Consider the following 27,758-nt stretch of genomic DNA (forward strand, 5'->3'; position numbering starts at 1 on the left):
ATCAACCCAGCACTATCATCATCATCATCATCTTTTCTTCTTTCATCCCAGTGACCAAAGGTGTTGCCAAATAAACCAGGACTAAAATCTTAATTATTATAATTTTAACATGGTGGGTGACAGTTTGTTAATACGTCAGTTTTCACCTACAGCTCAGGCCATAACTAGTGACATGGATGTTTGACAGAGTTGAGCTCAAGTTCCTTCAAGGTATAAAGTGTTGAGTGGCTCCTATGTCCACAAGTTGCAGGACAAATCTCAGTGTCCACATAGTCTGGTGTATTTTTGCTCTGAGGGTGTTTTGCATAGCTTGGGCCTCATAGTTCCAATGAAGGGAAATGTTGATACAATGATATTCTAGACAATGGTGTAATTTCAACTTTGTGTTACCAGTTTGGGGAGCTGATTTGAAGCAGTACAGCCACAAACTGATCAAAATAAATAAATAAATAAATAATAATAATAAATTGGTAACTGAGTACATACAGATGTGTAGATTCTTCAGTCCTTCAGATTTTACTGCTAGGGAAGAAGAGTACAAGGGGATACAGCCACACTGGTCTGGGTAGATGTGGAGCTGCAGACAACGTGTGATCATGATAACACACATACACGCACAGTGGGCATACAATGCAGGAAATGTGAGCGTGTGGAGATGAGTCTGTAAAACCGGGAGTCCACTCACTCAGTCTCTGTCTCTATCATTCCAGCACCACGTTACTGAGGAGGTGAATAACAGCAGATCAAACCCAAACAGGAGGCAGATAAAGACTGTTCAGTGGAAAGGTTGACTGTCCCCTTGGGTGTAACACACACACACACACACACACACACACACACAGAGAAACAGAGAGAAACACAGACACGCACGCGCGCCTCGTTTTTTTTTTGGTTTGTCAGATTTGCTGCGTTCACACCTCCAATCAACACGCCAAATTTCTGTGACGAAAGTGACTCTGACTCCTGACGCCCACCTCCTCCTCTTCCTCACCTCCTTTTCCTCACTTCCTCCCTCTCCCCTTCTTCACTTCATCATGTTACGGCTCAGAATTGGAAGGAACTGCCTCTCTACTCGTCTTCCTCCCCACTTCCTGAGCTTCCTCACCTTGGTTATTTTTTGTCCTTCTTTCTTTTCTCCTACCTCCTCCAGCATCCTCTCCTCTTTCTCCCCCTCGACCTAATCGTTTCTTCCCTCGTGCTTCACCTCCCTCTAATCCTTCCTCTCTTCCTCCTCCTCAGGGACCTCCTCTCCTACCTCTCCCTCCTCATCTCCTCCACTGCCTTTCTTACCTGCTCTCCTCACTTTCATTTTGCTCACCTCCTCCTCTTCCTCACCCTCACCCTACATTCTGTTCCCTCCTCCACCACCCTCTTCTTTTCCTCTTAATTCCTGGCCTCTGGCCTCTTTTTTTAGTTCTGCAGCTTTCTCCCCACCCCTTTTAGGTTATCCTCCCCCCTCCTCTTCATCACCTCTTTTTTGGTACTTTGGTACCCTTTATTCCACTCCCCTCCCCCCTTTCTTGTCCGCCTCCCTCCTCACCATCCTAGTTCTCATCACCTCTTTCTCACTCAGCCCCCTCCACTGCCTCTCTCACCTTGTCTTCCTCACCTCCTGATCCTCCTCACCTTGCGTTATTTTTGTCCTCCTTTTTTTTTCTCCCTCCTCCCCTCCACCATCCTCCTCCCCCTCTCCCGTTTGATCCCATTGTTTCCTCTCTTCCTCGTCCTCAGCAACCTCCTCTTCATTTCCTCCACTGCCTGCCTTTCTTACCTTTTCTCCTCCCTTCTTTTTCTTTACCTCCATCCTACAGTCTGTCTCCTCTGGCCTCCATCTTTTCTTCCAACCTCTCCCTCATGTCGCTCCCCTCGTCCATGTCGCCCTGCCTTACCCCTTCCTCCTCATCTCCTCTTTTTCAGTGTCCCATCTTTATCCTCCACCCCTTTACATCACCTCCCTCTCATTTATTCTTTTTCTCCTCCCCCACCCCTTTTCTCCCAGTTCTCCTCCCCTTTCTGCCTCAACCTCTCCTTCTTATTCTTGTCTTCCTCCCACTTCAACCTCCCTAGTCCTTGTCGCTTCTTCCTCTCTCAAACTCCTCCGCTGTCTTTTTTCCTCATTTCCTCCTCTTCCTCCCTTTGTCATAGTTTTTGTCCTTTGTTTGCTTTTTCCTCCCTTCTCCTCCACTACACTCTTTTCTTATTCCTCACTCCATCATTTTTTCCCCAAGTCTCCCCTCTTCTGTGTCTTCTTTCTCAACATGTCGCTCACCTCTCGTCACTCCACGCCTTTCTGCAATTCTCAAACAATTTACCTCCAACTTCTTCTCCACCTGCCCTTTTTCCCCTCTTCCCCCTCCTCACTTGAATCTGTCCTCTCCTCCTCCCTCCTTCCTCCTCCTCCCTCCTGCCCTCCCTTCGTCCTTCCTGAAACTCCAGAGCTCAAACTCTCACACCAGACGCAGCTACATAAAAGTTACATAATGCATGAACTCACCTCATCCTCCTCTTCCTCCACCTCCTCCTCTTCCTCCCCCTCACCTAATCAAACACAGAGTGGAAACTGTCGAACAAGCAAGACTGTTAGTTTTAGAAGCTGTACACTGGTTCAGTTACATATTACATGAAAGCGCCTCCTCCCAAAATGTTTGAATATGAAAACAACTGCTTTGTGTTGTCTTCGGTGTAATGAGCTCCCCATGTGCCACCGCCACATCTGGGCCATTAATAAAGAATGTGGAAGGAGGGAGGGGGAAGATGGGGAGGAGGGGGGGGTGTAATAAGATAGAGGACACATGAAACACAAAGCAATACAGCCGACAGCGATGTCACGCTTTGAAGCATCTCCCAGTGGGTGTGTGTGTGTCTCTTGGTGCGTGTGTGTGTGCTGATAAGTTAAGGTAGAGCAGCAGCAGCAACAACAGCAACCAGCAACAACACACACCACCACCACCACACACACACACACACACACTACACCAACCAATAAGGGCTCTATTTCTATTCATTTTTCACTCAAGATTTTTTTTTTTAAGGTTCAACAAGTTCAACATTTCACTTTGAGACAGCATGTCTATCTGTGTGTACTTTGTGTGTATGGGTCCGTCCCAATGTGTAGCCAATTAAATCAGAGAACCAAATTTTTTACTCCAGGAAGCTGAAGAGAATGGATTGAGGTTGAGAACTTCTCTCCATCTCATTAAAACTGAAAGCTGACTTCGGTCTAAAGGGTCAGCATGATTGTCAAGTGACATTCAGCAATGAAACCAAGAGGACGGGGTATCTGGTTCACATTAGAGTCAGAATCAGGTTCTTGCTACACAGTGCAGTATAGTATAGCTAAAACTACTGTGTATAAAAGCCAAGTATTGACACATTCAGATTGACACAATCATTAGTTCTGAAGACACACACTGAAGCCTGAATAGAAGCAGCTGGTGACACTGGGCATGTTGGAAGTAGCACATTGTTCTCCAGCAAGTGTAAGCTACTGTTTTTTTTCTTTGTTTTTGTCTGTTTTCTGTCTAATTAACCAGGGTATATATATATATATATATTTTTAGGTATAAAGGAGTGAAGTGGTCACCAAAGGTTGATCTCCCTATAGAAACATGACCTTATAGGTCATCTGTGCAAGCAGCTTATTACGACCCATCGTGATGTTTTATTGTCAGGTTAACCTCTACTGGCCGGAGTAATCATGACGGGGGCATAAGAGGAGGTCAGGTGACGCTGTATGTTGAGTAACAAGGTCCGTGTGAGGGAGAGGTTAGGTGGAGAAAACACACAACCTTCACACAGGGGACCACTGTTCGTTTCCTGTGTGAAATCAACATTGTCTCTTTTATCCATGACTGCTTCACAACCTTAACCACGCATTTATTTATTGTACCATGACAGTGAAGGTCCCCTAACCTCAAGCACTTAATTTAACCTAGATCACCTGTGTACAACTGTTTCCATAACTTGGCTCGTGTTGTTGCTGATCAGTTAAACAAAAGATATAATTGTAAAAGTTATAGTCACCTTTCAGTTAATGTGAAGCAAAGCAGTCTGAGTCAGTCTGCAGGCTCAAGATCCAATCCAGCAAGATACTGAACCATAACATTGAACCTGATTTGTATGAGAGAACATGTAAGTTGCTTTGGAAAAAAGTGTGATAAATAAATATAATGTTTAAAAAAAATACTAGTGCTTTGTATTTTAATATACACTGATCAGCCACAACATTAAAACCACTTACAGGTGAGGTAAATAACATTAAGCATCTCTTAACAATACCATGTTCTGCTGGGGCCTGACATTCATCTGGATGTTACTTTGATACATGCCACCCAATTTAATATTGTTGTGGACCAAGCACACCTCCCCAAGGCAAACGCACTCCCTGACGGCAGGGGCCTCCCCCAGTGCTCCCACCACACCACAATAACAGCTGAGAAATGGCTCAAGGAACACAACAAAGAGCCCAAGGTGTTGACCTGGCCTCCAAATCCTCCAGATCCAAATCTGCTTGAACATATGTGTGATGCACCAGAACAAGCCAGATGTTGAAGGCCCACAGGACCAAAAGGATCTGCTGCCAATATCCCAGTGCCTGACATCACAGGACACCCTCAGAGGTCCTGTTTCCATGCCATGTTTTAGCTGCACAAGGGGGACTGTTAGTCCAGAACTCTTCTTTCACCTCAAAACAGTGGACATCAACATTATGAAGATCATAACAGTCATGCTCTGGCACTCAGTCTGAACTGCAGAAATGTAAGAGTTGGTAGACAGGTTAATTGAAAATCTACTCAGTGCCTTCACTTTAAATTATGAAACCACAGTGATGAAAACTTCTCCAGGCAATCCTGATTTTAGTTATATAACATATCAACATGCCATGTGGTCTCTCATCAGAAAACCTGCTGTGAGTGAATATTTTGTTTTGTGCTTCGCCTCCTGTGTTTAACATAACAAAGAAATATCTGTCAGGATCTCAGCTGGTCTTCGCCCTGTCATCGAGTCGGTTTCCCTCTCTGCGTTATGCGTGTCTAAACGGCCGTGTATTCCATTTAAAAAGCCACACTGTTGTATTATTTATCAGCCTGGGGAGAGTTGCTGTTCACGTCTCATCTCTCACTCCTCATGTGTTCTGATTGTCTCTGTTAATTCTTGCTTGTTTGGGCAGGTGAAATGCAAACGCAGCTGCACTGATTTGCATGTTCACCGAGGAAAAATGGAGAAGATGGAGGAAGTGATCCATTATGTGTAAGCTGTGTTTCCGTAGGCTGCATATGTACAACTCATCTACTGTCTTATTTTTCTTGGCTGTGTGAATCTCATCTGATGTGAATGCCTGGATCATTGCTATTGCCACATTGCAATGATCTTTAGCACATCTTTTCCAGGAGGTTTTCCTTCACTGGGTCTCACTGTTATAGGCCAGTGATTCCATGAAACCCAGTTTTGTAGGATGTTTGTCTTATCAAGATGATGAATGTGCAGCCTGGAGGGAAGTCAAGCCATCATTTTCTTTATACTTAACATACTTAATGTTGGAAACAACAACAAGCTACATGCTAAAACAAAAAAATTAACAAGGTATTCACTGTTGACAAGCTAAGTAATCTATTTTATTTTACAAGACACACTCGATCACACCCCCATGAACATAACTATACTCAGACTCCCATATGTGCACAAACACCCCTCAGCCTTGGTCAAAGCCCCAGATGGCCGTAAATCGTCCTTTATGAGCAGGACTTGATGGAAGTGTTTCCCTGGACACTGTTTTTTTTTTTTTTTTTTTTTGCCTTCTGGCAGGCTATTGGTTTATTTCTCCACACATCACCGCCTTTATGTTCCATCTCTATCATTCTGTTCTGACAAGGACCAGACACGAGCAGCAGTCCACATCCAATGTATATGAATTATTTAGATTCAACCAAAAGCAGGTGCACAGGTTGATGTGAACGGTCACAGAAACGACCCTGATTCTGTTCTGTTAAACTGAAAACAGAATTGAAAATATATCACAAGTTGCATAGATCTTGATAATCAATAATATGCAGCCAGAGAATGATTATCTTCAAGTACAACTGCTTTTGTGGCTGATTAAGGATTTATACAGGGAATTAAACCACCCGACCCCACCCCCACCCCAACAGGTGAGCAGAGTAAACAGTGTCAGCCTGTAACTAAATTCTTTTTACCCGTGGACACATCTTCAACTGCAGATCACCCAAACAATGTCTTCTGAAGGAAACAAAATCCCCTAAACTCGTGGTTTCCAACTACCGATGTAACCACCACTACTGCAGCAGATCCTGTAATTTCCCTTATCTGCCTTAAGTCACCGCCGTTTTTTGTTGTTGTGACAAATCTTTGGTCGCAATGTAGTGAGCATGTGAGTTGGAAAACTGAGCGCCAACTGCTCTCTCTACTGATTTGACAACTCTGAGAATAAAGAAAGGGAAGAGGGAGAATGCAGGAGGCTGAGAGGAGACAGAGGTCTGCAATCCCCTGAGATGTAGCTGTGCTTCAGACGAGCCTTCAGAGAGGAGACAGATATAAAAGGGGAGAGAGAAAGATGGAGATAGAGACTGATAAAAAGGAGAGTTTGGGGGTATGTGAGAAGGGGTTGATTAAAGGAGAAGAAAAGGAAGCAGTGTGGAAGAGATAAATTTGAGAAAGAAGACAGAGGAGTGCCCTAAAACATTTTTAGGGCACTCCTCTTTCTTCCTCTTTAATTTGCCAGCAGCTCTCTCTGTCATTGACCTCGGGGGGTAAAATAATGGTGCTTTGTCTCTTTCATTCTCTTTCCCTCCTTTCTTTGCTGCTGCAGACCTCAAAACATAGTGTTTTAGATGACCAGGGACAGGAATAAAGTCTTACTAAAAGAATAAACCAAAGCTGTCCAACACCTTAACTTTACATGTGTCTTCCTTGTGTTCCTATTCCATTGTTTAAAGTATAAGATTAGTATGATAACAGATGAAGTCACTCTACAGTGAATATAACAGTGAAACTCTGTTTTCAGTGATTCAGAATCTTTGTACCAAACGGAATAAAATGCAAATAAACAAAGTGATTCTTAATTTGGACCTTTTTTTAGTCATACTAGTCTGGTTCCAGACCGGACTAGTTCCTCTACATAACCATCTCACTCTGAGAGCTTTGTGAGCAGGATTAAAAATGGGAATGTCATTTTCCTGTGCCGGCGCCAGAAAGCATTCGCAGCTGTACGGGATGTTCTCAGTCGATTTACAGAATTAAGAATTCTTAAACTGACCTATTTCCTCAATCATCAGGAAAAATATTAACAGCTCTTCACCTAACTAACCACTGCTACAGCTTCTGAGTCAACAGAAAACAAACAAACAAACAAAAAAAAACATCTAACATCATCAGGCTAACAGTTGAGAATGATTTCAGCTGTGCTACATTACATTACATTGTCTCCAACCAAACTGCAACAGGAAATATGTTTTGTAGGAAACATAATAACTGGCTGGATTATATTCAGAGGTGATGCATTTTTTGAAAGAATGAAGTGCCACCTTTATAAACAGCAGCAGCCTGAAGATGGTTGTAGCGGATAACAAGTATACATAGAGCACAACAGTCACATCAGAGTCCCCTCTGTGGTTTAGGGGAGCGTTTTGCTAAAGACAAGATCATGGCTCTGGTCAAATGTAAATAAAGATGTAGGTAAACTTTTGTGTTAAAACAGACCACAATTTCTCAATAAACTCCGACAACTGTATCTAAAACCAAAGACGGACAGACGTCAACTCCAACCACCTGAAAGGCAAAAATATCACCACATACAATCTGGTGACAGTGGTGAGGCTGCTGAAATATTTTTAACTTTTAACTGTCCAATTTTCAGCTACAGAGAACAGATTTGCTGTTGCTAATTAGCTGTCTGGAAACATTATTTTTTGGACACAGGGTTGACATGATGTACACAGTAAACGGGCTATGGAGAGGACTCCCTCAGAGGGCAGGATCTGTGGTCCATTCATATCACAGACACCCAAATTAAACCACACTGAGGTGTTACTGATTAAATCAAGCTGAAAATGTACGTGTTTAACCCTGTGAACTTGTGGCAGTCCCAGGCAGAGGCGAAATCAGCAAATGAACAATTCTGGAGGAAAGGTGACACCAGACACAGTCTGTGTGTCAACTCTGCTCCTGTGCATGTCAGTGTTTGCACCTGCATGTGTGTGTGTGTGTGTGTGCAAGGCTGCATCCGCACTGGAGTCGAGCAATTTGTTTTTTGTGATGCGTGACCTGTCACAACATGAGACGAGCATAAAAGCCTTGGGCTAAAGTCACAATCCAGCCTGTTCCATCCCACTCTCACAGTGCCTCTAGTCCCTAATTTAAACAAAATTATTCCATGATGCTTCTAAATCTTCTATGTGTAGCTTTGTGGTGAAGGCAGTGTGTTTTCTGTGGTGGCTGGAGGCACAGTGGGGAGGCTTGGGTCCCCCTGTTCCCTCGAGCTTCTGTTATTCACATCTTGCTGTGGCTCTTTCATTGGTTCAGGTGAGCTGATGTGTTCGCCAGTGACTGATGACTACCTGAACACAAACACCTGGAAAATACAATGTGATATTGTATGTCCTGACTATACAAGTTAATGAGAGCTGTTTAAACATAGAGGAGAGCACTCTTTGACTTTTAGGATGCCTGGTAAAGGATGATCTTCCCATGTCTCTAAATTGGGGAAAAGCCAGAGGACTTTTTTTCCTTCCTGTAACTAATAAAAATGTATGAACAATGAATTTAAAAATGTCTTGGACAGTTAAATGCCATGAATACAAATGCTAGTCATTTTTCTATTCTATTCCTCTCTGTCCTCCAAGTGTATCTAACTCTCAGTCGCCTCTCTCTCTCTTTTGCTCTCTCTCTCTCTCTCTCTCTCTCTCTCTCTTTTGCTCTCTCTCTCTCTCTCTCTCTCTCTCTCTCTCTCTCTCCATCTTTCTCTTGGTCTGTGAAACCCTCGCAATGGGTCCACAAATTTTATACAGGAGGGAAACTATTCCTCTGAGTCTCTCCGTCCCTGTCTCTTTGTTTTAGTAAAGGCTAATTGGGTCTCTCATTAACAGCATCGTAACCTTCAGCTGTTAATGATGTGGAACTTTTTGATTTGGCTACAGGCTGAACAGAGGAGCTGGGAAGTTTGTCTGCAATGTCGGGATCAAATTAGGGAGGTGTGGATGCAGTGCTGGGGGGGAGGGTGGTGTTTCCCTCCTCATTTGTTGTGTTTGCTGTTTGTTGCCATTAAACTTTCCCCAAAGGAACTGCACTGCGATGCATTATGCACGTTGCCCTTTACCAGAGACACTTGTCGGTTCCTCCACACCGGTCGAACGAAGGTTAAATTTGTTCAAACAGAACTGAGCACTGTCTTTTACTATCAGTGCAAAATAGTAGAAAACTATTTGACCAACTTGTTAAATTGAGATTTTTGGTAAAAATTTTATGTCTCAGGCAGAAAGATACAAGGTCTCCTCTTTGAGAAAACTGAATTCAAAACTAGCCTATTGATTTGGATTTGTTTGTTATCATAAAAGAGTTAGATAAGAGGAGGCACCTTTTAACCAAATATTTTAACTTGTCATGGTAGGCAAAGCTCAGATGTGACTAATAACACTATGTCTTCTGTCACAAATTTATTGCTTGAAAACTCCTGATTCTGTCACAGCTTTTTATGGTCCTTATATCACTACAGCAGCTGTTGACACAGAGATCAGATTTCTCTGTGTAAGAACTGAAGAACAGTAATCTTTTCTTTTTGGGCATAAGGCAGAAGTTTCATGCCTCTAAATTGGGGTTGGGCAACTGGGCGAAGGTATTGGCTATTGGCGACTGGCAAGCCGTCGTGATTAGAGCCCATCATGGTGGGAGTCCATCCTGATTACAGTCCATCGCTGGTTGACTTTTTTGGGATGATTTTAGTCATTTTGCTAATCTAATGGTCTGCCACCTTGAGAACTTGTCACAGTAAATCATTAACCTATAATTTGAAGCATGTGTTTATAGGAAATGGCTGCTGAGCCTGGTCATATTAATCAGGTTCTTGTTACACTGGATTCTATCTTTCACAAAACATGGCAGTGACTAAATGACAGTTAAACCATCTTTAGTGGTTGCTGTCTGAACTCATCCTATGCCTCATCTGTCTATTAACTATTCACAACCCTCAATCCAAAACAACTCTCTTTACTCTCACCTAATAATATGAAAACCTACAGTGCAGTCTGTTGTGTTACCCAGACGTCCATCTGTCTGTAGAGCTGGACTGATGGTGATAGGAAGTCTGTTAACAGCTATCACACACTTCAGTGTAAGCACCCTTCAGTAAATGACTGGCTGCCCCTCTGCCCACTCAGACTGTCAGCTGTAATGACATTTAACCATCCAGCTGAGTGGAGCTTTGTGTGACTGTCTCCATGCAGGTGTGTATGTGTATCTGTGCAGCCTCAGCTTGTGGATACAATGGCTTTTCAAATATTTTCAAATATTTATTACATGTAAGTCATTCGGACATCTAGGAACATATATGAAGTGGTTCTTGACCTTTCAGGCTGGTAGAAAAGAAGCCAGCAGCCTATTTATGTCAATTTTTATTGTGTGAAGCATATTGTATCTTTCTGCTTTTATTGTTGCTTGACATTTGGCTGATTCACTCTTAAGAGGTCAGGTCATCAGTGGCCTCTGTGTTCACTGTGAATGTCTAAGCCACTGAAAGGATTTTTATTCTTACCCTCTTCTATTCATCTCTTTTTTTTATCTGCCAAAGCTGCTGTTAATTGTTCTGTTTAGTCCAGCAGTATCTGTTGTGGTCTCTAGAGTCCTGTGACTGAACCAATGGTGTAGAATAAAAGAGAAAAGCCAGTGTTTGTGTTAGGAACCTGGACATATTGTACATTTAAGGGGGTTAAATATACACAGCCTAACATTTGCTTGTTGTCTATCGCACATTTAAGTAAAATATCATACTCTGACATTGTAAATTCACTACTGGTATTTGATCCTTTGTTGGCCTGGTCTTACTAAAAGAGGAGGAGAATTATGTCATTTCCATTCTGTCTCCTATAATTATTATACGTTATAATAGTAAGGTGCAACAACAAATAAACATTGCAGATTACGTTTTTATCAATATGAGGAAACATTCACTGGCAACATAGTTCTCCCGACAAAATCTGTTAATGGCAGCTCTATAGCAGGATTTCTTGCTCAATAGGTCTTTTAAGAAAATTCAAAGCACTTGGATAAGGTTAAGAAAAGTTCATTGTCACGGTTAAATCTGACCAAATCACACTCATCACTAGCTTCTTGTTGCCAAAATCTAACCACATGCAAGACACATGAACTCCAGTCTCCAGTGTCAAAGTCCCACACTGTACAAGTCTGTGGTCATCTGTGACTGCAACACAATGCTTTCTAGACTGGAAAATCATCACCAGTAGAAATAATCCAGGTTACAATGTTACTGTACACAAACCTGATTTTTAAGACCTAGGGTTAATGATTCTTAGCTCAAGGAGTCATATTTGTGACGACGAAGGTTGTTGAAGTTGCTGTGGATGGACACCTGCAGTGCGGAGTATTCTTTTATGACACCATTAACATAATGCTGGTCATTAATATGGAAGACTCCTGTAACAAGCAATAAATCAGAAAACGACCTTGACAGTTAAGATTGTTGCATTTAATTCACTTCAAAACACTTCACAGTGTCTGAGCTGGCCGCCTGTAGCTTTTCTACCTTTTGGTGCCACATCAATACTTTTGGGAGCTGTTTATCAATTTCATCTCAACAAATCTCCTCCCTCTGGGGCTTGATTATGTGGATGAATCTGTCAATTCACGCAAACATGAAAACATCAAAGACTGAAGCTGGAGCTTGATTCTTTTAGGATCAATACCTGAAGCCAAAACAGTCAGTCAGCTGGAAATCAACTGTGTGACTTTATATACTAATCCTCTGACACTGAATATTTTAGACACATGGAAAAACACTGTTCTTCATTGATCTAAACACTGGAGTTCCATGGGGCTACATCCCTCAAGCCCGGTGGTAGCTGAATCTCTCTCCCTTATTCACTTTGTGACTTTAAAAAAAAACTTTGTGGGACATGACTCAAAATGACCTCTGGAGTCTAAATCTCAGTATACATCAGATTATTCAGTTCACGCTGATCATACTGATGATGCAGTGACCTGACCTTGAGAAATAGTTTAAAATGCCACAAAACCAAGGCCAACAGTTTAACAGACGTTAGAGCTTTAGCACACAAACATATTTCCAAATTTTTATTTTTTTTTCCTACCACTGCCATTTGCAGATTCTCAATCCCTTTGGATTTTTAACATTTTCCCCTTGACCTTTACAAAATGACCAGCAAATGGGAGGTGTATTCATTTCCCTTTTCTCATTGTTGCTTCTTCTTCCAAATTATCATTTGACCTTCACTGCTGTCCGATTTCCTCGCCCAGGCTCAGAAACGATGCAGCCGGCACACATAAAACTGAAAGACTGGATTCAAGGTGTTCACCACAGAAATCTGAACAACAAATAGCATGGGTGCAATTTGCATAATATCTATATATCACAAAATTTAAACACAGGATTAAAGAGTTAGTGTCTAGTTATTCACAGAGATTTATGATTGGCCATAAAGTGGCGTTAATATAACACATAATATGACAGTAAGTCTTTGTTCAACACTGGGATTGTGGTATTTTAATAAAGTTCAGTTGACACCACATACGGTTATGATGATGACACTGTCTGGGCTGTTGGTGCGGTGCAATCATATGCTTTGAAAAAAAAAACATTTTCATGTTACTTTTCTGTCTATTAGACTCTTACAGGAACATAAACTGATCTCTCCTCTGTTGGCTGTGGACAGGTGTGGTCTGGTGAACATGTAACCACACTTAATTGTGATGTAGCAAATGAAATGGCAGCACAAGCAGGATTACAAACCTGGGTGTGGTTGCTCTTTAAACCCCGAAAAATCCCTAAACAAACACTGATGGCGATGCCCAGCTGACACACTGGAAACATATGCGTACAAAAACTGCTTTCTTACATCTCCATGAAGATAAAACAACTGAGTCGTCCAGCTGACAACAGACTGGTTTAAGTGGGCGGTGGAAAGCACATGGAACAAGTTGATTATGCTATTCTTTTATGTCTTTTTATGTCTTAAAACCACATTTATCTTGCCAATTGCAAACACTGCACAAAGCATCTTGTACTCAATGACACAATTGACCCTTGAGTCAACTTCATGGAGACCAAAGCCTTTGGCTGAATAGATCCTGTTTAAAGTGTCCTGTATAAAATGTATACTACCCAAACTGAGGGAAATTTTTTGTCGACTTAATACACTACTTCACTGTCGCTGATTTTAACTGCTAACACAGTCTTTGAGCTATAATATCAGATCTGTTAGCTGCTTGTTTACTGTATGTTTGATACAAAGGTTTAGATTTTGTTTTATTGATGATGGGATTTGCTATGAAACTCACATCCATCCATCCATCCATTATCTATACTGCTTATCTGTTAAGGGTCACCTGGAGGGGGGGGGGGCTGCCTAGCTGACATTGGGCAAGAGGCAGGGTACACCCTGTACAGATCGCCAGTCCATTACAGGGCCAACATACACAGACTCACACTCACTCACATTTACGGGCAATTTAGAGTCACCAATTAACCTAAGCTGCATGTCAGAGGCCAGAGTACCCGGAGAGAACCCACGCAGGCACAGGGAGAACATGCAAACGAACCGGGTCTGAGTCCTTCACAATGAAATTGATGTGAACAGCCACTCCTGTTTGGACATAGCCAGATTTTTTTTTTACTTTTTCTTTTTACCATACATGGCCTGGACACGATGTCTGTGATTCATAGCTGACTGCTATTTTGAGCTGCTGTTGATCAGGATTTATTTCTTTGAATGTTTTGATGCCCTCTGTGACCAACCCCTTCACAACCAGTGTGACCTAGCACATCTCACATTCTGGTGAGCAGTAAAGAAACACCACTGGCACTACTGCATTCCTCTGTGAATACATACACACACACACACACACACACACCCATAACAAGCACCCACAAACACATGCACGCAGGCAACATGCACACATCTCCCCGGCAACTGTCTAGGGCTACTCTCCTCTCTCTTGTTCTGCCTCCTCTAATATCTTTTCAGGCTGTTGTCTCTGCACCCACAGGAATCATGTAATAACAGCTTGTCAAGGCTTTTTGTGCCGGGTAACATTTGCATATTCAAATGTGTTGAGGAGTGAAGCTTGCTATGGCTGATTCTCTAATGTGCATATTTGTGTACATGCTCTGCACAGCTACTGGACACATCAGCCTCATTGTTTTCGGCTTCTTTCCCCCCCCGATTTTCACAATAAAATAAAATGGAGAGAGCTTCCTGCATTCATGTTCCTCACCTCCATATTTATGCTTGTGTTTGTGCATGTCTGAATTCCCTTATACCCATGCACAAACACATTTCTGATTTACAGCCCGTTTATTCCCAGCCAAGAGACACTATCAGCCTACAAATAAAAGATAATGGAAGCCAAGTAAACACAGAGTGCACTGAGACTATTCCAACTCTGCAGCTTTATCACATCCACACACATACACACACACACACACACACACACTCTCACAAACACACAGATGTAGAGATTTCCTTTAAGGGTTTCTCGAATCACACCAAGAGCATATTTTCACACTTAGCCTTGGTGGTATCCAGTCCTGCAGATAATTTTATTTTGCAGTTTAAGGTTTTCAGATAACCATCTCTGAGACTTCAGCCACTTCCACAATACAATGGAGCTAAATGGAATTTTATTTGTAGCATTCAAATCATTCAAAATGACATTGAAAAATTCTACAGAAATGTCTCTTTTGAGAAGCAATGTTCCAGTTATTCAGAACAATCCACAGACCTCACTAAAGAATCACATCAGAATAAATTATGCATTATTTCTGGAATCATTCAATTATAACTTGCTTGAGCACCACACACTGAATTGCGTTTTTTCCATTGTTTTGGGGAGGAAACAGGAGATACAACAAAAGCTTGGCAAATAAAACCAAGTTATGTTATCTGATCTCTGGCCTGTATGTTTAAGGTCTGTTAAAGTTTAGATAAACAGAAGGATTCTGTCCAGGCTAGACAAAGATCATAGTCACGGTTAAAGTATCGATGTGGTTGAGGGACAGGACATGAACCAGCAGCTTCCCTCCTCATTAAAGGTATTTATTTTTCCAGTTTCACCCAGCTTCAGAATTACCACAAATGTTTTCAAGTAAAAATATTTTAAATTTCATGGACGCAAGTGGATACAAACAGACTTTGTGTTTTTAAGAGCACATCATCATCTGTGTCCTCTTTTCCCATTGACTCTGTATGCAGTCACACTGCCTGTACAATTCACCTCATGTTTAACCTGAACACACCTTTATGGCTTTTGCGTCTGTATAACAAAGTGTTTTGACCTTGTCAGTCAATATTCACCTAGCTGCAACATGTTACTCAACAAGAAAACATGAACAGATCTTGTTTTAAGCACCTGAATAAACGACTACTTCATTAACTTCTTTCTCTCATAGTACAGGTTATAGACCTCTTAATTTCACGGAGGGAAAATCTTATACGTCATTAAATGATGTTTGAGACAATAATATGCTTCCAACTTGTAGCAACACTTTGGGGAAGGCTCATTTCCTTTTCTACATGACAGCTGCCTCCCTGCGCAGGTACATCAAGAAATGGCTCTCAAGGCCTTAGAACATTAGCAATGCTCTTGTGGCTAAATGGGATCATATCCTGCAGCCAGGTTCCAAAATCTGGCAGAAAGGTATTAAACTATCACACATGAATGCAATGTTCACAAACTTTTGGCTTTGCGGTATATCAAGGATAGATGATGTATCTACTTGAGACAAAAGGAAACTACTGGACCATTATATGAGGAGCTCAGTGTGTCACTGTAGCCCCTGGTGGGCCAGCGGCTTCAGAGAATTAGTTATGGCCTGTCAGGACTCTGGAAGCTGCTTTAAATGGACTTGTCAATGAGAGAACACATAAACATTTATATTGCTTAAGGCTGAAATATGGAAAGCAATGAGCCTTTCATAAACCCAATTGCTCTCCTAGTGTTGAGCCATCACACACATTAATGACAATTTCAATACCTTCATTAGCACATGCGCACACGCACGCACACACACACACACACACTGCAATAGCAGCAGTTCTAATATTTCCACCCTAATTGTAATGGGTGATGTGACTCGTGGCTGTTTAGAGCTATTGACCAAAGCTAAAGACACACTGTTTGTTTAAGTCATCATTAACACAGCCTTCAATAAGGGTCACTGGCAGCAAGTGCAACACTGATTAGTGTGTGAGTGTGTGTGTAGAGTGTGTTTGTATGAGAGAGAGAGCACAGTGGCTGTATGTGAGACTTAAAGCACACGTGGGTTTGTCTGTATAATGTAGTCATATCTGAGTGAAGGAGAGAAATGTCAATCATCCTTGGTGTTTAGGTTTGAACTTTACATGCATGGAGAATTTTCTGTATTAAAAATGGATTACGTCAAATTGCATATGATGGATGGGATGCGGTGTATTGGATTACACACATATATAGGCCACTGTAAAACAAATCGATACTTGAGTGCTTTTATATGGAGAACCTTGAACTGAATTGATCCAGTGACATTTTTCAGGGTTCACACACAACTTTTATCATTAGTAAATTATGGAGACACTGTATAAAAATAAAGACCACTTAAGCTTTTTAAAATCTCAAATAATTGGCAATAAACACAATCACAGTTAAGACAGGAAGTACTGCCTTGGAACCAGACTCTAGCTAACCAGCAGTGTTACCACTAATTCTCATTTAATTGGGCAGGTCGTGATAATTTGGGCTCATTTAGGTGGTTTGCAACAACAAAGAGTTAGAGTCTGCTCAGATATATCAGGTCTTCTCTCTGATGACTGGTCACTGGCAAAACCAAATATCATTTTAGTTCATTACAACTTCTAATCTACTACTTTACATGTATGTAACAACAAGTCCTCCAATTTAAACAACCTTAAAGGTCACGTATCCCTACCCTTGGGTATTACCTATAGGTCTTAAATGAGCATGTCTCTTTAATGGTTGTGGAAAATGTTAACTGCATCCAGCAACCACAATCACAGATTTCATGGCCACAAAAAATTTGTTGATTCTAAATATGGCGACATTAGTCCTAGCATCCATTGTTACGCTGAAGACATCACCATTTTGTAACTGGGAACAACACACAGTGCTTTAGTTGCTTAAGTTGCTATAAAACTGACAGAATATGAACGTGAATGACCTGCCTTTAGCGGCACACGCCTAAATTTTATGCTCTTTTGAACAGATGTTTCACTCCACCAAGAAGTTTTTGACTTCCTTCTTTAAGTTCTATTCTACACAGAATTGTACCTTTGACTTTTTATCAAATACCTGTTTGTTTTCTAACATTCAGCAGGAGAGTTTCATGAGTTTGATCAAACCTTGGAAGTGTCCCAACTGTACCACCTGGTATTGTATATACAGAAAATGAACGGGACTTTCACCTCTAGATTCCTGGATGCCTGAAATAACTCCTCCTTCGCCACCACAGAGTCAGTTACGTCATATAAAAGCCTCCCGATCTCCACTGTGTCCCTACTCTGCCTGTGCTGTTTTCTGCCCCATGAACTCCACCACCCTGATCATTCTTTCAGCCTCTTTGCTTCCTCCATCATTATTCTTCTCCTTCTCCATGTCCCAGTTCTCTCTCCATTGCTCTGCTCTCCTTTTACTCAACCTCCCTCCCTTCCTCCCTCTGTCGCCTCAGGAAGAATTCAGCACCAACTGACAGTCTGATTTAGTTCCAATACCAACCTCCCATCTCTCTGTCTCTCTCTCTCTGTCTCTCCCACTCTACTTCTCTCTAGAGAGAGGGTGTCACACATAAATCTCTGCTGTAGCCATCTATTACCTTCTACATTCGAGCCCTGACCTAATTCCTCCCCATCTCCGATGTGTCAGTAGGTGCAGGATATAGTGGCCCCAATGTAGTCCATCTCCCTCTCTCTAATCCCAACTAAGTCTCTTCAGTGTTTTATGGTTAATAATTTTACTAACACTACCTCATATTACCTCACACCACTAATGTAATAAGATAAATTGCCCATATATAGTTCACTTTATTTCCCCAATCACCTTTTTTTCCCTCTGGAGGTATTCAGAAGCAGTGTGTGAGTGTGAGTCTAAGATGATGACTATTTCAAGTGTATATCTCCTTCACCCTTATTGAAAATTACTGCATCAGCGCTGTAGTTAAGCAACATGATAGAAGGGACAACTTTAGCCAGTTTTAAGAGGTCATTATCATTCCTCAGGTTATTAAGATTTATTCAACTTTTCCATCCTCCTTAGGGCCCAAAGCCAAATTTACCTCTAGTATTGGTCACTGACAAGAATCTATTTTCAATTGCAGAATTCCCAGTACAGTCATAGACCAGTATATTATGACAAGGGCACTGTTAGAAGCTCTGGTCCCCCAAAAACAGCCCATTTGGGGCCCCAAAACAGTAAATATTGTCAGCCCTGGAGGGTCAGAGCTGGAATTTCTTACCCATTTGGCCCCACTGCATGGATGTGCTGATGAAGCTGAGCTGATAATAGCTGTGTTCTCTTGTGACGACTTTTATTGTACTTCTGAGACTGCATACACAGCCTGCTACAATTCTACTTAATTAGGCAATTCATTTTAATTAACAAGTAATCATCAGTTAATCAGAAGAGTGTGGTGGCTCAGTAGTTAACACTGTCCCATCACAGAATGAAGCCACAGTGGATACTGTTCAGGGGAAGACACTACGAGTTTTTGCACGTTGTAAAAAGCTGTGGTTTTATTTTGGACACGAGTCTTGTTTTATTTTTAAAGCCAGGAATGGTTTGGTTGCTGCCACCTTCTCACCAGTTTCTGGATAAAGGTGACTTGTTATACATGAACACACAAGCACAGTCTTCACATGCTGAGCTGTGTTTACCACAGGGCATTAAGATTTGTGACCAAAATAAGACCGCTAAGTTCACAGTTGGTTGGCCATCTCTGTCCATTTCTGTGATGTATTCTAGGCAAACTTACATCTTATCTCTGCAAAAGTATTTCACAGTTCATCATATAGTCATTATTTCCCATCACATGATACATGTCTGCTGTCTGTCCCTAATGTAGGGCAGGAATAAAAGAGAAATCCCTCATGTTTTCTCCTCCTCCAGAGGAAAATTAATCTGAGGAATCTGAATATTCTATGGCAGATGACTCCTTTATCAACTGTCTCTTAGTAGTATTTGTTTTTGTAATTTCCTCTGTCCTTAGCTCATTGCAGCCTTCATCATATTGTTTCCTGATGTTTAGTAATGATTTATTTGTGTGGTTGATGTTGTACTGCATCGAGAAAAAAGCATGCAAATAGACAAAACAAATTAATTTGCACACATGTGCAGCATTCACACAACAAAAGCTGCAAAGCACGAAAACATAAGCAAGAACTCATGAAGTACATTTATCAATCTGTCTGTGTGTTGCCCTGAGAGACAGACAGACGGACAGACCGAAAGACAGATAGACAGACAGATGGACAGACAAGAGAAACAGATGGATTTTCTTACAGAGATCAATACCATTACCTTTGATGTCAGGTAAATGAATGAGAAGAGCATCTTCATCAGTCATCTGGTCATTGGTTTTAGTAAGTTTAGTAAGTAATTGAACTTTCATGTCTATAGTATATTATAAAACTGACAAGGTACTTCACAGAGGCACATAAAAATCTGATACCCTAAAATACAGTACAATGAGAAGTACAGGGAGAGGTCAAACTATATTATGTCTCCTGAAAACCTGTCGGCAGTTTGCAGCAAGACTCTTCATGAAACGTGCTGTTACTGCATATTGGCTTTTTTCCCTAAACTGTTGGAGACATTTGTTCTTCATTTGCTTGTCTTTTTTAAATCTATTTGCTTATGTTTGTGAGCTCTCCACTGAACTTTAGAGCTAGTTTTGACACACAATGAGACCAAAATCATGAGATACAACAAAATAAAATGGGAATCTGAAAATCTAAAAGTATGTAGGGGTCACTGTGGTCCACCACAATGTGGACAAAAAACAACTTAAATAACATAATGCCAACTCAAAGTACATTTAAAAACTTCACAAAGGCAAGATTAATGGGTGCTATTAGTGTGTCCATCTGGTGTATATGATTTAGTCTACAGAAACTGAGGTAGAGTCATATCTGTGGATAGACATGTTTATATATCCTGTTGGATCTTCAGAGGTGGAGAGGTCCCATTTATTCTCTCCAAAGTTCGCTTTCCAGATGGGTAATTATTTCTAAAGTGCCCTTCAGAAGGAGTCCATCAGAGGCAAGAGCCAGAGGGGACTAAAAAGAAATGAAATGATCAGTCTGAGGCTACAGTCACACTGTGTTGGTCTGTGGGAGAGTGGTCAGACCTGAATGCGATTTGAGACGTGGAGGCCATTAAACCTGACCGAAAGGATCAAGTTATTGTCATAAATAGTTTTTCTTGTTGCAGTTAACAAGAAGTTTTTGTTTTTTTTTGGCAACATTTGTTGTTTTCAGTAGGAGAGCACAAATACTGCAAATCTGTAAATTGACTAAATGTACTTTAAACCCACAATTCTCAAACTGGAGTCCCCGGACACTTGGGAGACTGCGAGCCATAGCTTGGCAGTCTGCGAAGTAATTTGCAATAATTTAATAAAGTTATGGATATTACACCACTGTGTCAATAAAACAAACATACAGAACCAATAACTCCAACTCACGTTAGCTTTGGGCCAATAAAAACTCTGATATGATTGTGACATATCACGTAAATCTGTCACACATCGCTCGCTTAGCTCGGGACACACTTGCCGCACACTGCTGCTGATCAGCATATCTAGCTAGCGACAGTGGATACATATTTAAGTCCGCCCACTTCATTGAATGATGTTAAACCCAAACCAGCTAAACAGAGATGAGAACATGACGCCAGTTATCTCAGGTTTGGTTTTACTGAGAGCAGCAACGGAAGACCAACATCTGTCTGTGGCTACAGAGAGGGAGGTCGCCACACCGCACCTCAGCTCAGACTTCTCCGATGTGAACAGTGATGCCTGGGACTGGATGTGCAATCCCTTTGCACCAGCTGCAACAGCAAATGGCCTGACAGGAAATTTTTCCTCCCACCTGTAAGGGGTCCCTGGCCCAAAAAGAACCCCTGAGAGCCCCTGCTTTAAACAAATTAAAAGTGAAATTGAAATAAAATATCACCCAGCATCAACTAACGTTCATGCGAATGTCAAAAGAAGTACTACATTACCAAAGTAATGGAGCACCACTAACTGGTGTGTTTTTTTTTTTTTTTTTAAACGAATTAATGCGTCTCTTGTTTTTAATCAGTGGCTATATAACTCAGAGTGGGGACAATGTAATGTCTGTGACAGCCTGACATGAATGATAGTAGAGGATCTATCTCAGCCAAGGACAAAACCTCTTTTTGTGATATCATGGCATTTTCTGAAACGTTTGGTATTCACCATCACGTCTTTTATGCTTTAACTGAAAATGTGCAGGTGGGTGGAAATGTGTTGGATGAGACACACAAACAATACTGACTGAAATGACTTTTTTGGCATGAATTTCAGGTGCGGGTGATATCAGCGGTGACAGGTGATATTTCAGTGGGTGGAGGAGAACAGAGGGTATTTCTGGACTTTGGAGGGAGGCGTAGAGGTGGTTTGAAGGTTGGCGGATTAGAGGGGAAGGAAATAGGTTGACAGGGACAGTAGGATAGGTGAGGGGGGAATAATTTAGTTTGGGTGAAAGAAGCAGATGGAGGCAGAGAGAAGAGGATTTCGGGTGGAGGGGAAGTGGGGAGGTGGGGAAGGGGAAATCAACTAAGCAAGAAGGTTAATGGGCTGGGGGGGGGGGGGGGGACCAGGTTCTTTAACTCTGTTCTGAAGACCTTGATAGTGACTGATAGTAAAGACAGTGCTTGTTGTTCGGGATTAAAATTTAAGGAGAAAGAAATGACTCTTATCAGTGCAGGTCCTCACAGCTATAGTACAAACAGGTGTGTTCAGTCTTCACTGGCCAATGAGCAGCATCAAGACCAGGCAGAACAGAGAGCGATACCTCTGCTGCTATCCCCTCCATCCATCTCTTTTCCACTTGCTCTCTCCTTTCTTTTCTTCTCCTTGTTTCATCTCCTCTCCTTCTTTTTAAGTTTTCTCCTCCCACTTGCCTTCCCTTGCTTTACCTCATTTCCTCATTAACTCATCCATATCATCTCCTTTTTCTTGCCACCGTTTCCTCAATCCGTTTCTTTTTTTCCCAGCCTCCTCTCGTCTCCTCTCTTGTCCTCTTCCCTCATCCTTGCATTGTTCCTTCTCTCCATGTCATGTTTTCTTCTCTCTCCTTCTAAGCTCTATTTCTCCTTTCCTCTCTGTCTTCTATTCCCCCACCCCCACCCCCTTCTTCTCTCTTCCTCACTTTTCTCCTTGCTCCTTATTTATTCTCTCTTTTATCCTTGTTTCCTCTTTCCTATTAGGTGTATTTTCACCCGCCAGTTTGAAATATTAACTATAAAGTTTTTGCTGAGGTGGAAAAGTTGGTCCATCAATGAAAGCCAAATACACAAGGAAAACAGCCAATTAACAATAATGCACATGAAGCTGAATGTCTACGAAAGAGCAGAAAAATAGCAGCAGAAGAAAATGTAACCTGCTCCTGGGTCAGTACATGTCCATCCGGGTTTGAAAGGAGCTAAGTTTGACTGCAATAATTCATGAACACAACAAAAGTGAGTTCAGTCAACTGCAACTTTAGTTTGTGGCAAAACAATGCAAAATTGCATCACATTTTACAGGGATATGAAAACTAACAAAACAAGGTGAAAGCCAAGCTTCTCTACACCCAGCTGCTGACAGAGTTGTCAGCCGGCGTTACCACAACACCAAAAGTTTCCACTTAAACCGTCACAGGCATGCAGTCCTGCACAAGTCTGCAAACACCTGACAGCTGAGCTGAGCAGGCCAGCAAAACCAGCCACACAAAGACAAGACTGTTCATGCTAAAATCATTTTGACAGAGCAACAACCAACAGGAAAAGTCCAACAGCAGACCGAACCAATAGTGTAATTCCATCACTCACAGACACCCATGTTTATAGGGAGGGTCCTGCTGTTGTAGTCCAGACAAAAACAAAAACAAAAAACAGTAACATCTGACCCTTTAAACTCAAGAAAACTGTCCTAAAGTGGGTGTCTGATTGGTCAAAGTCAACACTGCTTGAGTTCATATCAGCTCTTCAAGTGGTGTGGTGTGTGTGTGTGTTCAGGGTAATGCCAGATCCTACCACAAAGCAGAAGCAGCTCATCGGGATGTTTCAGTGGAAATGTGAATCCAGGTTCTGGCTAGTCGGACCTTCACCACTGGATCTTCTCAGTCAATAAAAAGACCTGTATTTACAAACAAGGTTTTAGTCTTTCCTTTATATCTCATCTTATATTGTACATCCTCACACTAGATCATAACGTCAGATTGAACACAAAAAACACACTGAAAATGGTTTCTTACTCTTAAGTTCAACTTTCAAATTCTCAAATAACATTAGAATCACTGTGTATAGATAAATATGATTAGCATATATTAACACAATAAAAATATCATGTGAAATCAAAAGTAAAAAGTCTCAGACGACATCTGGGGCGAGCTAAGAATTAAAACACACATTAAACATTAAGCTACTTCTCAGACTTCATGAACTCTGACGCATTTCATTTTTGTTCTTGCTCAGAAACAGTCGTGAAATATTTCACAGTTCACGTTTTCTTCAGTCATTTTTTATCAACATTTAGTAACATGAGGGTAAAGTGATTCGAACTCCTTGAAACTTAATACGTTTACCTGGACACACCTGACGTTCACAAGCCGAAGCTTCTCATAACAGTGACTTTGTTGCTAACACGCGAGCTCGCCGGGAAGAAACCGGTACTTCCGGTGGTCTCGTGGCTTCTGAAGAGATGCTGTGTCACTGTCACCGTGTAACTAGCTCAACTTCAACAACTATTAAACTGTTTTCACCTCGGTCCTCCTGTCTCTACCGCAGTGCGGCTCATCGACGCCACGCGGGGCAACAACTTATGTACCAACATGGCGGCTCTGAGGACCCCGCCCCTTCTCCCGTTAATTACTGTAATGGTCGGGAGCAGGTGTAACAAAAAAGATTTGACTGCATGATCATAACTGAAATATCCAACAACAGAAATAAAATATCGGCTAAAACTTCAGTTTTTATAATTGTATTAATTTCTACCTACCATCAGCGGAGTTATAGAAACATATCTCTGAAAAGGAGACTTTAACATCCTTCACATTAATGCATCATATTGGTTTTAGGTTTGACTGCAGTTCTGTTAATTTTGTTCCACCCTCATCCTCTGTGACGGTTTAATGAGGACCAACTAGAAAATGGGTACCTCTACCTGTCTCGTCTTCATGAACCAACTCACCAACGCACTGGATGAATATGTGATTTCACATTTTCCTCTGCAGATTTTCTTGAAATTTTTGGACTCTTCCTAATTTCACCTGTTCTATCCCCAGCCTTCTTGTCTCACTGCTTCCCCTCTTCTTCTCTTCTGTCTTCCCCTTTCTCCTTGTTTTGTTCTTTTGTTTTCCTCTCCTCTTTTTTTCTTCCATCCACCTCTTTCTCTCTATTTTCCTCTCTCCTCTCCTCTCAGCATGGTTATTGATGGCCTCCTGTTCTCTGTGGCCGGCCTGACAGGAAACACAGACCCCTGCCTCCAAAGAGTGAACATCATCACAACCCCTCAGGCAGGTGACCAGGTGAGTGACTTTGTGTATGTGTGTGTGTGTGTGTGTGTGTGTGTGTGTGTGTGCAAGAGAAGTTGGAGTTACGGTGGTTGCGCTGACAGAGGCAAAAAGGTAAAGGGGGGAAAAAGAGGAAAAGAATTCATTTTCTCCAGTAGGATGAGAGGTTTTCTGTGTGTGTGTGTGTGTGTGTGTGTGTGTAGCAGTGGACTCCTGCTACCTCCAGCCCCGCAGGCCTCTCAGAATAAATGGATTTTCTTTTTCTATTCTAGGACGCACTGGACCTTATTTCCTTCTCATTCTCCTCTCTCTTTCAATCTCTGTCTCCATCTCTGTTCTCCCCGAGCTACGAGAACATGCTCACAGATGTTTCAGCTCTCACTCTCGGCTCTATTATCTCACAGAGCACCATTAATAGTCTTTAATTTAATCTAATATTACTTGGTTACATTACACGACAAAGAGGAGCTGTAACAAAAGCAGGTATCCCACTAAAACAGAAATAAAATAAACAACACAACAGAAGAGACATACGCAACATGATAGTTAATGCTAAAATAATCTTTGTGATATCATGGGGTGGCGTGTAAATAGCATGCTGCCTTCAGGGTGTGTCACGTCTAAGCAAGTTTTCCATATGTCATTTAATGCCATTTTGGTTCAGGTTAAAGGTCAGGGGTCAAGAGTTAGTCAGTGGAGAAATTACTTGCAACAAAGAATGCATATTGATAACACAGGAAATGACACTTGATGACACCAGGATGAAGTAATCTGCTGAGTTCATGATCATATATTTTAGGACAGAATGTAATATCATCTGATACCGTGACTGCTTCCATAAGGAAAGAAAGTATTCAAACCCTCCTCTGTTTTGTTTTTTTTTTTTAAGTACGCTTTCAACTCATTTAAGTCCAAGTGTGATAACTTTTACCAGTCAGTTAACTGGTACCCCTGTGGGAAGCATCAGTGTTGTTGCTATGGTTACCAGTAGATTATTAGTATCTTCTGCTCTGCTTTAAAACAGTAGTGAGACTGAACACTGAAGACGTCCAGTCAGAGGCAGGTGTGATCTCTGCCCCTGGAGGGTCGTAAAGTAAAGGAATAGAAAGTTATATGGTCGTAGAGAAATAGATGATTGTTGTAACTTTCTGAGGTGAGTGGATCCTCAGTTAAGATCCTGGTCATGTTTGGTATGACTCATGTTGTGTCACAGCTCTGACAGGATTTGACCAAACCAGAGATGGAGATCATTCCAAACTGCAAACTGCCCCAAAATTACATATGTTCATGTTTGAGTCTCAAAGCGCATCACCAGCTGTATAAATTGAGTCACTTGACCTTCCCGGATGGGGGGAGGTTATTATACAAACACGAAGTCCACAGAACGAGGCAGTCAGATTGGACAAATAGACCAACAGTACATCTGTCTTTAACACAGGAGACTATTTGTCTTCCGTTTCCTAATCAAGAGTCAGCAATATTGGTTTCTTTTAATCATGATCGCAATGATTCCCTCACTTTAACCATGTGGTTTCTATTGTGACCACAATGACAAATTATTTCCTCTAAACTTAATGAAGTAATTCTAACCCAAACAATGATCCTCCTTAACCCTGTGTTCGTGCCTAAACCTGACCAGAACTGATTTTACACCACCTCCTTGTTCAATAAAACAGCCACACATCTCTTTATATGGAAGCACTGTTTGGCTTGTTGAAGTTAACAGTGTTTCTTACACTGTATTATCAAGCTTACATTAACCAAACAGGATTAGCCTCACTATGTTTTTGTTCTTTGTTCGTTTCTGCCTCTGGTCTTGTTGTAGGAATGGAGGTCTTTATGTGGATTCATTTGAAAAGGCTGAAAATTGCAGCTGTAATGTGAGCAGGACTCTATTGTTTAAATACTGGTCCTCTATCAAAAGTCTTACTGCTAAAGCAAAGCTGCCGAGCTTGTGTTTAAGCCTTTTCATTTAACGTTCACAATTTTTGCTCTTAGGCGCACTGTTAAAAATCCTGCCCCTGAATTTGACTCCTCAAATGCTGGTGTAGGCGTGTAGGAGTCGTCCATCTGCTTTGGCTCTGAGCGCAGCTCTCAGACCTGAAATCAAATCCACAGAGAGAGACAGAGGCTGAGGCTCTTGACATTGTCCAGCGAGGGTCCATCTCTCAGGAGTATCTCCATGGTGATAACTGCATCATTTTACATCTTACAGCGGCGGAGGAAAGCTGTGAAGGGAGGAGAGAGGAGAGGACGGAGGCAGAGGATGAAGGAGAGGAGAGGAAAGGAGAGGAGAGAAAAGGTTTAAAGTAGTAAATGAATATAAAATTGATATTATCAAAATATTTAATGAAGAGTGTGGTCATTTCTCTCAAACAGCTAATTTTCTGTATAGCCTTGTTTGGCATTATCATAGGTTGTATAGCTGCCATTTCTCATTATGTGTCATATTAGCTTCCATAGTTGACAGATGTCTATTTATGTAAGCAATGCAGTGGTGTGTGTTACATACAAATCTTAACAGTGTCTAGCACGCTGCTTTATTTCTAAGTGAAATGTATCCTGTTATTCTAACTCATTATTGTGGAAACCCTAATTCTTCAAACACACCCTCAGTTGATTGTGTTTCATCATCCAGGTCATGGTAATCCTAAGTGCTTAAGTTGAAGGCAACTGGACTTCTTTTGAGTTTCTTGAAGCATTTCACTTCTCATCCAAAAGGCTTTCTCAGTTCTAAAAACTGGTTGGGGAGTCCCAGGTATTTAACCTCTT

General features: G+C 41.5%; 1 long non-coding RNA gene across 1 annotated transcript; it reads right to left on the bottom strand.

Moving 5' to 3' along the window:
- Positions 1–2,496: 2,496 nt before the first annotated feature.
- On the bottom strand, positions 2,497–24,328 carry LOC127142724 (uncharacterized). Its single transcript, XR_007813709.1, has 3 exons — positions 24,060–24,328; positions 23,509–23,611; positions 2,497–2,560 (listed from the first exon to the last, which is right to left on the bottom strand). It is a non-coding gene; the product is annotated as an uncharacterized LOC127142724 (long non-coding RNA).
- Between the last annotated feature and the right edge of the window lie 3,430 nt (positions 24,329–27,758).

This window comes from Lates calcarifer, linkage group LG1, assembly GCF_001640805.2.
Source record: "Lates calcarifer isolate ASB-BC8 linkage group LG1, TLL_Latcal_v3, whole genome shotgun sequence".
In the NCBI taxonomy this organism is placed as follows: domain Eukaryota; kingdom Metazoa; phylum Chordata; class Actinopteri; family Centropomidae; genus Lates; species Lates calcarifer.